General features: G+C 46.3%; 1 pseudogene; it reads right to left on the reverse strand.

Annotated features, from left to right (window-relative positions):
• On the reverse strand, positions 1–3,421 carry LOC143565885 (protein PLASTID MOVEMENT IMPAIRED 1-RELATED 1-like; annotated as a pseudogene).
• Positions 3,422–17,985: the final 14,564 nt, after the last annotated feature.

Consider the following 17,985-nt stretch of genomic DNA (forward strand, 5'->3'; position numbering starts at 1 on the left):
CAACATAACTTTATACAAAACCTGCACCACTAAGTAACTTAACCGTCTCGTTAGCGATAATAACATTCGGGTTCCTTACCGGTGGCTCCGCCTTCGCCTTACCTTTACCCTTTGATGATATACTCCACAAACTACCACTAGACTTATCATCAACTTTTGACTTCATAAGTGGATGTTTTGCATTTTTCTTTCCCATCCCATTCGCAACCAACCATCGTGATCCCGCCTGTTGCTGTTTCGCATTTGAACCCCATATCGTGAACCCCTTCTTATTTGACCCCGGTTCAGGTTCAGGTCCGGTTTTCACACCCGCGAGATGAACCTCTGTGATCTTGAACTGAGGAACCGGTTCACTTTCTTCAACCAAAACTTTCTTTTCTTCAACCAAAACTTTCTTTTCTTCCTCTTTTTCTTCGGGTTTGTTAAATAATGAATAAATAGAGCTGTAAATTTTCGGTTTTGGTGGAACGAAAACGCGCTCGACTTGAACGAGAGCGAGCATTGGAGTGCCAACGGGCTCGAAGTTTCTTAACGGATCACGAAGCTGAACCATCAACGCCACGGTGAAATTATTACCCAAAAGACCGCCTTTTTTCGAACCTTTGCCTCGTCTTGCACGCATCAAATCACTCGCATGATGAGCAGCGAGGATTCTCGAAGTTCTTTCGCTGATTTCATCACCATCGTCGAGTTCACCAGAATCCAGTCTCATCCATTCATCAAGCGTAACTGATAAACCCATTATCCCATCAATATCATCATCACCGTTACCATTACCGCCACTTTTGTTCTTGACATCCAACAACTGCAACCCACCCGTTCCTTCCAAACCCAACGACCCGTCTAAATTTACTCTTTTGCCCTCGAGAGCCGAGATTTCGCCAATGGATTGCGGGCTTATGTTTGAAGGTGCATCCTTATCTGACATGCCAGACTGTATTCTTAACCCCTCGATCGATAAAGCTTCGATCTTGTTCATTGCTGATGGAGCAAGATCCTCTAGTGACACGTATTCTTGATCCGACCCACTCGTTTCATACCCTTTTGACCCGTGGCCTGTTGACACTTGTCCAACCATTGGCTCATGCTGCAATGAATGTTTCATGCACAATATATGGTTATAACTTATAAAACATAATTTTATAAAATGCACAAATAGTCCCTGTGGTTTGACCATATTGCAAGTTTGGTCACTAGATTTTAAAAACTGCAAACTTAGTCCAAACTTTGTGGGAGTGTTGCAAGTTTAGTCCCCACTGTTAATCCAAGTTTTTATCGAAAAAGTGATGTCATGTGTCATTCATGTGAGGGTAATTGTGTCTTTCCAAATTTGAAAAAGTTTGCACTTTTTAATATTTGAGGACCAAACTTGCAATAAGATCAAACCACAAGGACCATTTATGCAATTTTTTTTCTAGTTTTAATTAAAATCCAAAAAGAATTGTTGCAAGAAACATAATATGCGTACCCGTGTGGTGCCTCCAAAGGCGGTGTGGAATCCGAAACAATTTGTTGCATGGTTTTACCAGATATATCTTCTAAAGGCATGAGTTTATTTGCTTGCATTGAAAGCTTTTTGATACCAACCGAAGCCAAACTTTGTAACACATCCATTACACCCGAGCCCATTTCCGCAGGCACAACAACCGGGCTAGAAACCTGCATAATTAAGTTCCCGCCACTTTTAGCATTCTTGAAAATCTCAGGGCTCATTGACCTCAAGAACCCTCCGTTACTGGTCTGGACAAACGGGCCTAACCCTTCCCCAAGTGGAGGAAGATCAAGTGGCTCGTCAGGACACAGATCAACCGGACCACCCGACTCACTCGGTGAACCCTGAAAGATATTCTTGTTTAGACCCCACTCACGCATCAAAGCCTCCGTCTCCATGTCTTCCAAGATTGTTGCTTTTGTTTTCGTTTGTGGCTCTTCGGTTGTTCGCCTCAATATATCAACATTATCATCATCATCATTATTATTATCGTCGTCATCGTCAAGATTGAAGTTGAATAAAGAAGAACCGTTAGCCATGGAATCTTTCTCGAACTGTTTTAGCAACTGCCCACGTGGCGAGTTTGACTCGCTTTCAGAAGTTGAACCGAAGGGACCGCGCTCTATCCCAAGAATGTCTAAAAAATCATCAGCGACACTTTCGGTAACATAATCCAAATCGAGTGATTTTCGTTTCTCGTTATAACCGATTTTAACCTGCAAATTTCCAGTTTCTTTAGTATTTTCATTTTCTTCTTGAGAATCAGATTCTTCTTTCAAGTCCATTACATTATTTAAAGCCAACTCCAATTCTCGCAAGAGTAAATCTTTATCACCAAATTCTTGTTCTTTAGTTTTGCTCTCGGTTTGACTTTCGGATTCTTTGACCAGTAAAGATTCTAAAGTTTCTTTATCTGGTTTTACATTTTCCTTTGTGGGATATTCAATTCCCTGCTCGATGACAGAAAACGCACCGTCGGGAAAGTTTGAATCTTGATTTGAGGGTTCGGATGTTTCATAGTCAACAGAAATGATTGACTTTTCATCTTCTTCTTGTAGTTTCTTATACAACACACTAACCGATTCAGAAAGATCCGACTTTGATACCGGCAAAACCTCATCTTCCACAGACCGAGAACTAACATGAAGACTTTCACCTCGCTTGATTTGACTTTGACTTTGACCAGATGTCTTTACAGGAGATTCGACCACACCGTCACTATTTCCGACTATCAAATACCCAAAACTAACATTCAAAGTCGCACCTTTCGCCTTTCCCGATAACCTATAAGTAGTAGTCCATTTTCCCGAGCTCTTTTCATCCTCGAGCTCCTCTAGCGTAAGAGGAAGTAATCTAGTGAGGTCAACTCTATGTTTACCTAAGTCAACGTCGGGATCACCAAACACGGATGCATACAACAAAAAGTGTTTTGCTTCATACTTAGCAGAGTGGTGGGGCCCGCTTCTGCTACCATAAACCAAGCACGTGTTGGTCAAAAGCTCCTCAAACTGAGCTGCACCTTGCGAAACTTTGACCGGTCGAGTGGTCAACTCACCGTCACGTCTCTTCCACTTAACGCACGGTGTAACATTATCAAAACTTGTAGGAAGTCCTTCGACCGAATGAACTTGAAGTGTAAAACAACAGTTAAATCTTTTGTTGCGGATGTAGTTAAACGATTTAAATGTGTTCCAACCCCAAATTGATTTCTTGTCCTTACTGTTACTGTTGCCTTTGGACTTTGACTTTGACTTTGTTTCGGGTAGTTGAGGTTTTGAAAGCAGTTTTGATCGGTTAGCGGGTGAATTAACGGTTATGGGCTTTGGTTTATCTGCATATAAGGCTTTACTCAAAACATCAATATCGTTTAATAAATATATCGTTTCTTGAACTCTCGCCACTTCTCTTTGTGAGCTCATTTCTTGACATCGTTCTCACGACCTAAACAATTTATCCAATGTCAAAATTGTTCGGATTATGAAGGCTTTATGTGCATGGAGGAAACAAAAGGAATGTGCAGGTTTAATTAATAGTTAAGTGGCCTAATTATGTTTCTTGTTTACCAAGTAATTCGCTCGTGTTATTAATCTACAAATACCCTCATTGTAATTGTAATCTTTGTTCGAGCTTAATAAAAGACAGTAGTGTACGTAGGTCACCCTCACCGAACCACGTTATACTGCACGTACTTGATTTTCTCATTTCTGCATGTTTAATTCATTTGTGCATTGTGTGTTGGTTTTCCGGAGGGGTATAAACAAGCCAAGCCACTCGCAATCGGCTTGCAAAAAAGCACGAATCAAGCTAAGCTTAAATTAGGTCGAGCCTAAAAATAAGCTTGTTTAATAAACGAGCTCGAGCCTAAGCTTCACTTATCAAGCTCAAGCCAACTCACGAGCCTAAACGAGCTTATTGCTTATATAACCTTTTTTTATACATTTATATATATAAAAATTATGATGAAAACAACTAAATAATATATATTATGTTACATATAAAATTAAAATTAAATAAATATACACAGAAATAATAAAAAGAATATATCAAAAAAGAACTAATAAATAGTAAATGAGCCAAACTCGAGCCATAGAAATGGAGCTCGAAACGAACTATACCCGGTCTTGGCTGGTTTGCACCCCTAGTTTGACAAAAATTAGGTAAACCCTCTCATATTATGACTTGATTACAAATCTGATTTAAAGAAACTAAGATTCTATGGAAATTGATTATTGGAATGGATTAATGATTAAAGTTAAAATATAAAATACTTGCCTTGATGAATATGTGGAGATGAAAAACATTAAATTGTTGAAGAAGCTTTCTTTCTTTTCTTAACAGATGGAACAGAACAGAGAGATCTTTGTCTGAGATAGTCTAATGTTAAAACATATGAAACATGTCTGAAACACACGCTATTGTTTCTTGTATTACAAATTGACCCTTGTAAGGCTTGTATGTTTACAACTTTGTTATTATTAATTGGTATAAAATGGACCAAAATATTTCAAACGAAACCCGATCTAAGAGAACCTGAACCTAAACCCAAAAAATAAATAAATAAATAAATAAAGAATCGTAGTAATTCTAGTTGGTTCTTGGTTCTAGGTTTTGGGTCAAAACAAAATAGATAAACGAAATTTTAACTTTTTTGTTTGTAGAGTGAAAACTTTCTTTTTTGTGTTTAGGTCACCGCACTTCTCAATTGGAGAGCCCCGTTGCTTCACTATGGTCAGACCATGTTGTCTTAATCAAGCTCACGCTGGCTTCAGAGTGTGGTATGGTCGTTCCCACAGGAAACCAACCGCCGGTTGCCACTTGGCAGTCGTTGTGCCACCACAAGAGCAGAACTCTGTGGCGTAACACATGGTAGGATGAAAACTCGGGTGGGCTCAAGATTCGAACTGACAACCTTACAAAGTCAAAAGATCGAACGTGAAGATTGAAGACATTTATGTTAAACATTTTTTATTATTATTTGATTATTTGCGTTATAAGCAAAGAAGAATATGTTGTTTTAATTTTAGCATCATAGTTTTCTAAATTGTGTGTGTGTGTATTAAATACTCGAAACCCAATTAACCCAACCTGAAAAAACTCAACCCCGAATTACCCAAACCTGAAAAACCCGTGAGAAATTTGGGTTGGGTTTCGGGTCAAGATTTAAAACTTTGAAACCCAAAGAACCCGACCCGAAATCCGAAGAACACCCCTACCTGGTAGATGATTATGTCGATTTAGTAGGTGAATACAGAGTGTGTATGATACATGTCCAAGTGACCCAGTCAAATGGCCAAATAGTTGCAATTATAATCAGCTCCAATGAAGGGAGAAATTTATGGGTTGTATACTTGTATAATGTTGTCTAAAGGAAAATAGGGAGTCGAATATTATCTAAATTGTTCTTGTAATTGGAGACTTGTCAATTTGAATTGGTTTAAATTTGAGTTCTAACCCTTCTTGAATTAGGTATTTTATTTGAGTAATCGAGTCATTTGGTTGAGTTCAGATTCTACACTCTATCAGTGTATGCACCATTAAAAAATAAACAATAAAAATAAAATTAAAAATACAAAACTGTAATATAAACATAAGGGCATTGGCTTTAACTTCAACACATAAAACGTTTATTGTCCTTTCTAATGTGGTGTAGTGATCGGGAGTTTGAGTTTCTCTCAATGGAGACCCAAACTTACAACACTTTGAGGGGACATGGGTGGCTCAATGAAGGAAGACTGGGATTTTTGTGATTCGGGTTTTACCACCAGTGAGCCTTCGGGTGGGTAGGTTTTCCCCAAAACTGGAGATAACTTAGAGGCGCTTAAAGGCTCCGTACGGTTGTGTTGGGCCAGCTAGCGGTGACCTTTAGTCATTAGATCACTCCGTACAAAATACTTAGGTATTCTATGTTTGTTGGCCGTTCACATAAAACATTTATCTAACCACTTACCCATCTATATTTCTCTATTTCACTATATATAATCAGCACGTGTAAATAATACACATTTTTTTTGTCATAAATTGGATCCCACCTCTGTTACTAAAATATTGAAATTTAGAGGCCACAAACAATTTTGGTTGAAAACAAACCAAATATGTAAAACATCAAATGATTTAGCCCAAATATGCTTTTAACTTGTCGTTTTCACGACAAAGCAGCTCGACGCGCGGCTGCATCCGGGCCAGGAGAACCCGAAGCTCATTGCTTAGCCTACCCTCCTGGTAGCTAGCCATGGCTTCCCCCAACGCACCACTAGGAGCAGCGTGACGAGCCCACTCCACGAACTCCACAGGGGTGCGAAGGGTTGTTCCTCGGCGAATGTTCCATCGTGGAACATACACTTCATTGGAATCCGACACTGCAAAAAACAAAGAGCAGTTAGGAAAAGATGATTGAAAAATATAAAATAGGCCAAAAGAACCCTACGCACCTGTAGAGTCAATTACAGGCCGATAACCGCCGAACCCATCACCTGAACCCAAGGGAAATCCATCCAAGAGGTCAGGCAGATGGGAAGGTGGCAGAGGTTGGCGATACGCCCCATGCATACCTGAAGGATCGGCCGTCGTTGCCGATGACGGAGGAGGCATGGTAAAGGCCGCCGCGGTCGCCGCTGCGGAATCCGCAGCAATAGTAACCGCCGGCTCGGTGAAAGATGCCGTAAAAATGGCACTCACAGCCGGCGGTGACGTCATCTCAGCTGGAACAGTCGGCTCAACGGAGTGAGCAACTGAACCAGCGGAAGCAGGCGCAGGCGTCTGGGTCGTCGCCTCAGGTAGGCTGACCAAGCCTACCGTCATGGACGGAGTGCTCTGCGCTCCACCCTGGAATGCGTCAACATCCACGCCTGCACAAAGAAGAAAAGTGTTAATGATATTAAGCTATGAAGTTAAAGATAAAGGAAGTTTGTACTTACGGGTTTTCTTGAGCCTAAAGGTACGGAGAGGCGGGGACGAACCCGATGGAGCCGGCCTCTTTGCGCCGCTCACCGTCGTCGTCTTGGGCTCTCCGGAGGTGACAGTCGCAGCCTCCGGAGCGGTGGTCTTATCACCACCGGGATTCCCCGCCACCTCTTCGCTCTCGGTCTCCGAATCAGACCGAGGCACCGGATCGGCAGTGGAGGCCACCTTCTCCTTCCCTTTCCCGCCGGCAGCCTTCTTCTTCCGCACCAACGGAGGACCATCTGCGGATTCCTCATCAGAACATACGATTAGAGGAATTCCAGCAGAGGTTTCAACATTGAGGGGTCGAGGGTTGAATAGCGCCTTACCTGGCCGCCTGGCGCTCAGGATCTCGTGGCCTAGCGGGTAGACCTCCACGAACCGATCCGCCGTTTGTTCTAGGATGGGCAACTCGTTCTCGTCTAGAGCGCGAGTACCCATCCGAGCGGGACCGTCAGCCTCCCGCGGGTACATGAGCGACTGCAAGTCGTTCCCCTCTGAAATAAACAGGAAAGAAGTTAGAAGAAATTCAAAATCAACAAAAGGAAACAAAGCATACCGTAAGGAACAGAGTTCGAACCGTATTCAAGGACGATTGGGATCTTTTGCGCATCCGCCTCCTTCCACACCCGGCTCATCCCCAGCATCACCATCCCGGACTCCGCAAACCGGTAAACCGGAGATTGGACTCGGGATATCTTCGAAAACCATTCCGCCTCCTCGTAGTTGGAGGCGTGAAGGCTGGGAAGTGCTTGCCCGTTCTTGAATTTCATGGCAAGGGGGATGGCGCGAGCGGAGATGTAGAAGAACTCCCGCTTCCACGAGCGAAGACTGCGCTCGGTTGCGCAAATCTTTAAACCCTTAATCCGGGTTATCAACGTATACCACCCCTGGATGCACCTCCAAGTGTAGAAGGTCATCAGGCGGTCAACATAGGGCTCAATGCCCAGAATCCGGCACACCCACTCGAAGTGCCGAATCTTGGCAATCGCCATCGGGTGCACCTCGGTCAGGTGCACACCGTGCCTCTCCAGGACACGGTACACAAACTTTGTCAATGGGAACCTAAGATTCCCATAAACAAAGAATGCAGCATATACCCCGATCTTGCCTCTGGGGGCATCGTACACCGTCTGATGGGGTTCAGGAAACTCAGGCTCGAGAGACTCGAGCATGAACTTCCTGACGACGTACTGGTACAGATCGACAGGCAGAGCACACTGGCACTCGCCAGCAGTACTCTTGTCATCGGCTGTAGATTCGAGATCACGAGACGACATCTTGCAAAAGAGAGAAGAAAATGCTCGGCTGAAAGATGAGTATTCGCCGGAAATCGCTTAGAAGATGAAGAGAAGAGTGAAAGTGTGAATTACAAAGAACCCTCTCCCCCTTTATATACTAATCGCAATTAATGCGATGCATTTAATGCGGAAGAGAGAGAAATCGAAGGTGCAATGAAACTATGACACGTGGCAAAGAGCAAGCTGGCAACAGCTATTGACAGGACGCATACCATTAATTTCACGGCCACGCGCCCGAAAAATCGCGCCCACGCGCCTGAAAAAGCGTCTGGAATGACCATGTACTGTCACGTCACCATAACTTCCTGCACGTCCTGACACAGTCAGAAGAAACCGTCGCACGACGTTTCAGAAGTTTGGACTGTTCTTATCCTTTCACCAACTCTTCGAATTTCAAAAAAATTCAAAAAGATTCAAAAGTAAGCGGGAAAATACCCCTTACCTTGGCAACCAAGTAACCGTAAGACGGATGCGGGTACAGTGTTAAGGCAAAACCCTTCACATACCTAGCACCCGCAGGGAATTGAAGCCAAGAATACCTTGGCAACCAAGTAACCGTAAGACGGATGCGGGTACAGTGTTAAGGCAAAACCCTTCACATACCTAGCACCCGCAGGGAATTGAAGCCAAGAATACCTTGGCAACCAAGTAACCGTAAGACGGGTGCGGGTACAGTGTTAAGGCAAAACCCTTCACATACCTAGCACCCGCAGGGAATTGACGTCAGGAATACCTTGGAAGTAAAGTAACCGTAAGACGAGCGCGGGTACAGTGTTAAGGCAAAACCCTTCACATACCTAGCGCTCCGCTGGGAATTGAAACCAAGAAGGATCTTCTGGGCAATGCTTGCGGAAACGGAAATAACATCCCCGCATAGCGGGAACGTCGAGAACTACGTTGTTTGAAGCTCCAGGATGGAATTGGTGGTTTTAACATAATTGATCACTATGTTCAAAACTACCAAAACCTCATGGAGAATCCACACAAGTGGGACTCAACGCTCCTGACTTGCGAGGAGGTTACAGACCTACCCGCATCATACCCAAAGATCAAGCAGGAAACTCGGGAATTTCTGCAAGTGACAAGGACTTCCGCGGGAAGAATCCCCATGGAAAACCTTAAAAAACCCTTTTCAAAACCCTTTGCTTAAGTCCAAAAGTTCACCTCACTTTATTAAACACTCATGAGAAGAACATTGGACTGAGGGGACTTGAAGAGGTAGGTCCCAGCAGAGCCCAGTTGGACCCGCAAGACTCACCTTGAAAAGGGACGTCTGCGCAGAAACCAACCATGCTCAGAGACGTGACGTCTTTACGCGCAGTACGCAAGCTGTTCCCGCAGGAAATGCCTCCCAATGGTGAAGGACTCTGCCTGTTCCCGCAGCTGCGGATACAAGCCATCAGGGAAGGCCACCCGCGCAGCAAGGCAACACGCACAAGGCACTTAGCTCTCAATCACTCAGTGTCACTTGAAGGAATGAGCAAAGCCGGGAACAATCCCGCACAAGGGCGGGAGGGGGAATACTCCCGCCCAAATAAGCCAGTCCGTACGATACGGGAAGATCTTCTGTACTGTACCTGACGAGGTATGGGCAAAAGATCTGACTAAAGATACGACAGCTTATTGACAACAGTATGGCGAGCAGCATGCTCCTGTACTGTAAGTCACTATTAGCCGCTGCCTACTCACCAACTCCTGTCATACCACGTGCATAGCTTGCAGTTGGTGGAAAAGGAAAAGTATACAGCAGGCCTGGTCACTATCAGCCGCTGCCTACCCACCAACTACCAGCAGGGCACGTGCGTAGGCCACAGTTGGTAGAACATGAATACTATTCAGCAGGCCACACCTCCTTGGAAACCTACCTTCGGCTATAAATACCACAAATGGTATGACCATCTCATCTTATCATATCTTATCACATTATCATCATATTATACCTGATATCTGCTCTAGCAATCTCTTAATATACTTTTATATTTAAAGAGCAATCTAGTCTGATTCTCACGCCGGAGGGTGGTCACAAGGAGGAACCCCCCCTTCTCAGTGACAAGCTCACGGTGTCTGTTTTGCAGGTTATCAGAAGAACCATCTTTGCCGGGTCTAACCCCTCGTGGGAAACATCTATCTAACTCCCAGGTTACCCGTAATCTGTCCGGGGTCCGGTTAGTGTTTCTTCATTGGCGCCATCCGTGCATAAAGCTAGAACTTCATTTTTCTCCAGTTTTTTCAAACTTCTGGAAAGATGGTTAAAGAAACTCCGGTAACCACAACCCCAGCTACGGGGGGGAATACCGGTTACACAGTCTTTACAAACACTACCCCGGTTACCCAAGCCGGGGCAAGTGAAGTAAATTTTACGAACACTACCCCAGTTATCCAAGCTGGGGCAAGTGCAGTAAATAATCGCTCACTGGGATTCACCGATACCCAGTTAGAGAAACGAACAAGACTCCCCCGCCAAACACTCGATGAAGTTAAGGCATGGGCGGAGGCACGTCAGAAGGAATTCCAAGCTGAGTTGGACGAACGCTTGCGTTCCGTCCAACAGGCTGACGAATTCGAATAATACTTGGCAGTCAAGGGTAAACTTTGACACCTCATCCGGCTTGCAGCATCGGTTAGGCGGAAGGGATAACGTACAGTCAAACAAGAACTCCAGATGGACGCCGCTCACCAAAAGCGTCACCGAGATATTCGCCACTGAGGAGCTCCCATGGCCATAGCCTCAAATAATCCGACATCGTCACAATGCTGATCGGAGCAAATACTGTGACTTTCACAGGACAAAAGGCCACAACACCGAAGAATGCATAGACGTAAAGGACATGGTCGAAGCATTTGTCAGAGATGGGACGCTCGCGCACCTCGTGGCGCAATGAACGCTGAGCAGGCTGATGCGTGTAGAACCCCAGCAGGGGAAAACACGAATAAAATTCCAGCTTCAATGTGGAGACTACATGCTGCGTAAAGAACGAGATCCCGAACCAGGTGCGTATCGGCTCGATGGCACTCCCATCCCAACAACATGGAAGGGAGCTCATTTAAACAGTTTGCATGTAGATCAATTCCAAATTTGTAAAGAAAAGGCCAAGAGCCACTTCTAATGGAAATGATTCTCCATAGAACATCGACGCTGATGATTTTACATTTATACTTTATGAACTATCAACACTGATGACGGTCTTCACCGCATACATAAGTGTGAAAGTCGTTGCATGGGGAAGGCGGCAAAACCCGCATAAACCCAAAAAACGGCCAACCTTCACGCAGGTCAGTTGAAGGGGAAAAGTTCAGTCATCCCACTAAATGAAAGTGCCGGTCTATCCGCATGAATCATGATAGAGGAAACTGAACACTAACCCATTAACAACCGCGCGTCGAACGGTTAATTTATTCAACACGGATATGCCGGTTTTCACCGCATAAATACGTGAAAAGTCGTTGCATGGGGAAGGCGGCAAAACCCGCATAAACCCAAAAAACGGCAAACCTTCACGCAGGTCAGTTGAAGGGGAAAAGTTCAGTCATTCCACTAAATGAAAGTGCCGGTCTATCCACATGAATCATGATAGAGGAAACTGAACACTAACCCATTAACAACCGCGCGTCGAACGGTTAATTTATTCAACACTAATATGCCGGTTTTCACCGCATAATTAAGTGGAAAGTCGTTGGTTGGGGAAGGCGGCAAAACCCGCATAAACCCAAAAAACGGCAAACCTTCACGCAGGTCAGTTGAAGGGGAAAAGTTCAGTCATCCCACTAAATGAAAGTGCCGGTCTATCCGCATGAATCATGATAGAGGAAACTGAACACTAACCTATTGACAACCGCGCGTCGAACGGTTAACTTATTCAAGAAAATTTCTAACAAAAGGATGAGGAAAACCTACACGCAGGTCAGATATAGGTAAAGTTTAGCCATCCTACTAAGTGCAAGTGACGGTCCTACCCGCACAATCACGAAAGAGGAAGCAAAACTTCACACCTATTATTTACCACGTTCAAAGGTTAACTTATCCTAAAGACTTAGAAATTTCAAGAAAGATGAGGAAAACCTCCACGCAGGTCAGATGGTAAAGTTTAGCCATCCTACTAAGTGCAAGTGACGGTCCTACCCGCACAATCACGAAAGAGGAAGCAAAACTTCACACCTATTATTTACCACGTTCAAAGATTAACTTATCCTAAAGACTTAGAAATTTCAAGAAAGATGAGGAAAACCTCCACGCAGGTCAGATGGTAAAGTTTAGCCATCCTACTAAGTGTAAGTGACGGTCCTACCCGCACAATCACGAAAGAGGAAGCAAAACTTCAACCTATTATCTACCACGTTCAAAGTTAACTTATTCTAAACACTTGGAAAATTGCTAAGTTAAACTAAAGTATGCAAGTCATATAACGTTTATAAAGCAAGGAATCCAGAGAAAATAGCGGTCTTACCCGCACAAAGATTTATATTTCGCAATGATTCATTACAAGAATGGCCGGGTAACTACCCGCCTACAAGAAAATAAATCTATACAAGCTAAATCTATCCTAGCAGTGGGAAGGGATCTTCAGGATCAGGCTTCAGGGCCACTTCCACTTGGACCAGCACCATCAGTAGAGCGTGGCAGTTCAAGGAAAGCTTTAAGGATAGCTAGCCCATCATCAGCAGCAGCAACTTCGTTTACCTTCTCCACCACCGGATGCGGGAAGGCGGCATACTGATTCACTGCTTGGTCGTATACAACTTCAGTATCTACATCAAACAAAGGGAAGTTGGAAGGCGGGATGCCTTTCTCAACGAACCCTAGACCAAGCAGGAAGCCGGCCTTTTCCCCATCCTCGTGAGAAGCGTTGAGGGCTGCGCTCATAGCATCGTCATAAGACGTCTCAGTGAAGACTCGATGCACAACCTACAAAAGAAAATATACAAGTATCAGAACCTTTTCTATTTACAAAGAAAAGCGTAAAGACAGGAAAAGCTTACCTGAGACAACGCTTCTCGAAGAAGCCATTCCTTGGCAACCAGAGCTTCTTGGAGGGCGGCTTGAGCTTGGGTATAGGCGCGTTCGGCTTCACTTTTATTAAGGTTGGCAAGCAACACTTCCTTTGCAGCAGCCACTTCGACGCTCTTTAGCTTCCGCTCAGTGTGGTCAAGCACGCCCCTCTGGTCCAGGATTTCTTGGAGCTTCTTCGCGTCCTCCATCGCCAAGGCATCATGAGCCTGCTGGAGAGCCTCTAATTTGGCTTTAAGCTCTTCATTCTCCACGCGTAGAGGCTCAGCAACAGCTTCAGCCTTGGTGGCCCTTTCAGTTGCGTTCCTAGCAGTCTCCTTAGCCAGCCGAAGCTGTTCATTAACAGCTTGGGCAGCCTTGGAGCGAGCCTCGAGACGGGCCTGAACCTCAACTTCAAGGGCCTTGAACGCCTTCTCCTTCTCCGCCGCCGCGGCGGAGAGCCTCCTATTCTCCTCCCGGACAGCCCGCGCCTGAGCTACTTCCTGAAGGCGAGCTGCTTTTAACTTGTCGTTTTCACGACAAAGCAGCTCGACGCGCGGCTGCATCCGGGCCAGGAGAACCCGAAGCTCATTGCTTAGCCTACCCTCCTGGTAGCTAGCCATGGCTTCCCCCAACGCACCACTAGGAGCAGCGTGACGAGCCCACTCCACGCACTCCACAGGGGTGTGAAGGGTTGTTCCTCGGCGAATGTTCCATCGTGGAACATACACTTCATTGGAATCCGACACTGCAAAAAACAAAGAGCAGTTAGGAAAAGATGATTGAAAAATATAAAATAGGCCAAAAGAACCCTACGCACCTGTAGGGTCAATTACAGGCCGATAACCGCCGAACCCATCACCTGAACCCAAGGGAAATCCATCCAAGAGGTCAGGCAGATGGGAAGGTGGCAGAGGTTGGCGATACGCCCCATGCATACCTGAAGGATCGGCCGTCGTTGCCGATGACGGAGGAGGCATGGTAAAGGCCGCCGCGGTCGCCGCTGCGGAATCCGCAGCAATAGTAACCGCCGGCTCGGTGAAAGATGCCGTAAAAATGGCACTCACAGCCGGCGGTGACGTCATCTCAGCTGGAACAGTCGGCTCAATGGAGTGAGCAACTGAACCAGCGGAAGCAGGCGCAGGCGCCTGGGTCGTCGCCTCAGGTAGGCTGACCAAGCCTACCGTCATGGGCGGAGTGCTCTGCGCTCCACCCTGGATTGCGTCAACATCCACGCCTGCACAAAGAAGAAAAGTGTTAATGATATTAAGCTATGAAGTTAAAGATAAAGGAAGTTTGTACTTACGGGTTTTCTTGAGCCTAAAGGTACGGAGAGGCGGGGACGAACCCGATGGAGCCGGCCTCTTTGCGCCGCTCACCGTCGTCGTCTTGGGCTCTCCGGAGGTGACAGTCGCAGCCTCCGGAGCGGTGGTCTTATCACCACCGGGATTCCCCGCCACCTCTTCGCTCTCGGTCTCCGAATCAGACCGACGCACCGGATCGGCAGTGGAGGCCACCTTCTCCTTCCCCTTCCCGCCGGCAGCCTTCTTCTTCCGCACCAACGGAGGACCATCTGCGGATTCCTCATCAGAACATACGATTAAAGGAATTCCAGCAGAGGTTTCAACATTGAGGGGTCGAGGGTTGAATAGCGCCTTACCTGGCCGCCTGGCGCTCAGGATCTCGTGGCCTAGCGGGTAGACCTCCACGAACCGATCCGCCGTTTGTTCTAGGATGGGCAACTCGTTCTCGTCTAGAGCGCGAGTACCCATCCGAGCGGGACCGTCAGCCTCCCGCGGGTACATGAGCGACTGCAAGTCGTTCCCCTCTGAAATAAACAGGAAAGAAGTTAGAAGAAATTCAAAATCAGCAAAAAGAAACAAAGCATACCGTAAGGAACAGAGTTCGAACCGTATTCAAGGACGATTGGGATCTTTTGCGCATCCGCCTCCTTCCACACCCGGCTCATCCCCAGCATCACCATCCCGGACTCCGCAAACCGGTAAACCGGAGATTGGACTCGGGATATCTTCGAAAACCATTCCGCCTCCTCGTAGTTGGAGGCGTGAAGGCTGGGAAGTGCTTGCCCGTTCTTGAATTTCATGGCAAGGGGGATGGCGCGAGCGGAGATGTAGAAGAACTCCCGCTTCCACGAGCGAAGACTGCGCTCGGTTGCGCAAATCTTTAAACCCTTAATCCGGGTTATCAACGTATACCACCCCTGGATGCACCTCCAAGTGTAGAAGGTCATCAGGCGGTCAACATAGGGCTCAATGCCCAGAATCCGGCACACCCACTCGAAGTGCCGAATCTTGGCAATCGCCATCGGGTGCACCTCGGTCAGGTGCACACCGTGCCTCTCCAGGACACGGTACACAAACTTTGTCAATGGGAACCTAAGATTCCCATAAACAAAGAATGCAGCATATACCCCGATCTTGCCTCTGGGGGCATCGTACACCGTCTGATGGGGTTCAGGAAACTCAGGCTCGAGAGACTCGAGCATGAACTTCCTGACGACGTACTGGTACAGATCGACAGGCAGAGCACACTGGCACTCGCCAGCAGTACTCTTGTCATCGGCTGTAGATTCGAGATCACGAGACGACATCTTGCAAAAGAGAGAAGAAAACGATTTCAAGAGAATGCTCGGCTGAAAGATGAGTATTCGCCGGAAATCGCTTAGAAGATGAAGAGAAGAGTGAAAGTGTGAATTACAAAGAACCCTCTCCCCCTTTATATACTAATCGCAATTAATGCGATGCATTTAATGCGGAAGAGAGAGAAATCGAAGGTGCAATGAAACTATGACACGTGGCAAAGAGCAAGCTGGCAACAGCTATTGACAGGACGCATACCATTAATTTCACGGCCACGCGCCCGAAAAATCGCGCCCACGCGCCTGAAAAAGCGTCTGGAATGACCATGTACTGTCACGTCACCATAACTTCCTGCACGTCCTGACACAGTCAGAAGAAACCGTCGCACGACGTTTCAGAAGTTTGGACTGTTCTTATCCTTTCACCAACTCTTCGAATTTCAAAAAAATTCAAAAAGATTCAAAAGTAAGCGGGAAAATACCCCTTACCTTGGCAACCAAGTAACCGTAAGACGGATGCGGGTACAGTGTTAAGGCAAAACCCTTCACATACCTAGCACCCGCAGGGAATTGAAGCCAAGAATACCTTGGCAACCAAGTAACCGTAAAACGGATGCGGGTACAGTGTTAAGGCAAAACCCTTCACATACCTAGCACCCGCAGGGAATTGAAGCCAAGAATACCTTGGCAACCAAGTAACCGTAAGACGGGTGCGGGTACAGTGTTAAGGCAAAACCCTTCACATACCTAGCACCCGCAGGGAATTGACGTCAGGAATACCTTGGAAGTAAAGTAACCGTAAGACGAGCGCGGGTACAGTGTTAAGGCAAAACCCTTCACATACCTAGCGCTCCGCTGGGAATTGAAACCAAGAAGGATCTTCTGGGCAATGCTTGCGGAAACGGAAATAACATCCCCGCATAGCGGGAACGTCGAGAACTACGTTGTTTGAAGCTCCAGGATGGAATTGGTGGTTTTAACATAATTGATCACTATGTTCAAAACTACCAAAACCTCATGGAGAATCCACACAAGTGGGACTCAACGCTCCTGACTTGCGAGGAGGTTACAGACCTACCCGCATCATACCCAAAGATCAAGCAGGAAACTCGGGAATTTCTGCAAGTGACAAGGACTTCCGCGGGAAGAATCCCCATGGAAAACCTTAAAAAACCCTTTTCAAAACCCTTTGCTTAAGTCCAAAAGTTCACCTCACTTTATTAAACACTCATGAGAAGAACATTGGACTGAGGGGACTTGAAGAGGTAGGTCCCAGCAGAGCCCAGTTGGACCCGCAAGACTCACCTTGAAAAGGGACGTCTGCGCAGAAACCAACCATGCTCAGAGACGTGACGTCTTTACGCGCAGTACGCAAGCTGTTCCCGCAGGAAATGCCTCCCAATGGTGAAGGACTCTGCCTGTTCCCGCAGCTGCGGATACAAGCCATCAGGGAAGGCCACCCGCGCAGCAAGGCAACACGCACAAGGCACTTAGCTCTCAATCACTCAGTGTCACTTGAAGGAATGAGCAAAGCCGGGAACAATCCCGCACAAGGGCGGGAGGGGGAATACTCCCGCCCAAATAAGCCAGTCCGTACGATACGGGAAGATCTTCTGTACTGTACCTGACGAGGTATGGGCAAAAGATCTGACTAAAGATACGACAGCTTATTGACAACAGTATGGCGAGCAGCATGCTCATGTACTGTATGTCACTATTAGCCGCTGCCTACTCACCAACTCCTGTCATACCACGTGCATAGCTTGCAGTTGGTGGAAAAGGAAAAGTATACAGCAGGCCTGGTCACTATCAGCCGCTGCCTACCCACCAACTACCAGCAGGGCACGTGCGTAGGCCACAGTTGGTAGAACATGAATACTATTCAGCAGGCCACACCTCCTTGGAAACCTACCTTCGGCTATAAATACCACAAATGGTATGACCATCTCATCTTATCATATCTTATCACATTATCATCATATTATACCTGATATCTGCTCTAGCAATCTCTTAATATACTTTTATATTTAAAGAGCAATCTAGTCTGATTCTCACGCCGGAGGGTGGTCACAAGGAGGAACCCCCCCTTCTCAGTGACAAGCTCACGGTGTCTGTTTTGCAGGTTATCAGAAGAACCATCTTTGCCGGGTCTAACCCCTCGTGGGAAACA

This window comes from Bidens hawaiensis, unplaced genomic scaffold (assembly GCF_021521415.1).
Source record: "Bidens hawaiensis isolate Kalapana, Puna unplaced genomic scaffold, B.hawaiensis_p1.1 tig00022575_1, whole genome shotgun sequence".
In the NCBI taxonomy this organism is placed as follows: domain Eukaryota; kingdom Viridiplantae; phylum Streptophyta; class Magnoliopsida; order Asterales; family Asteraceae; genus Bidens; species Bidens hawaiensis.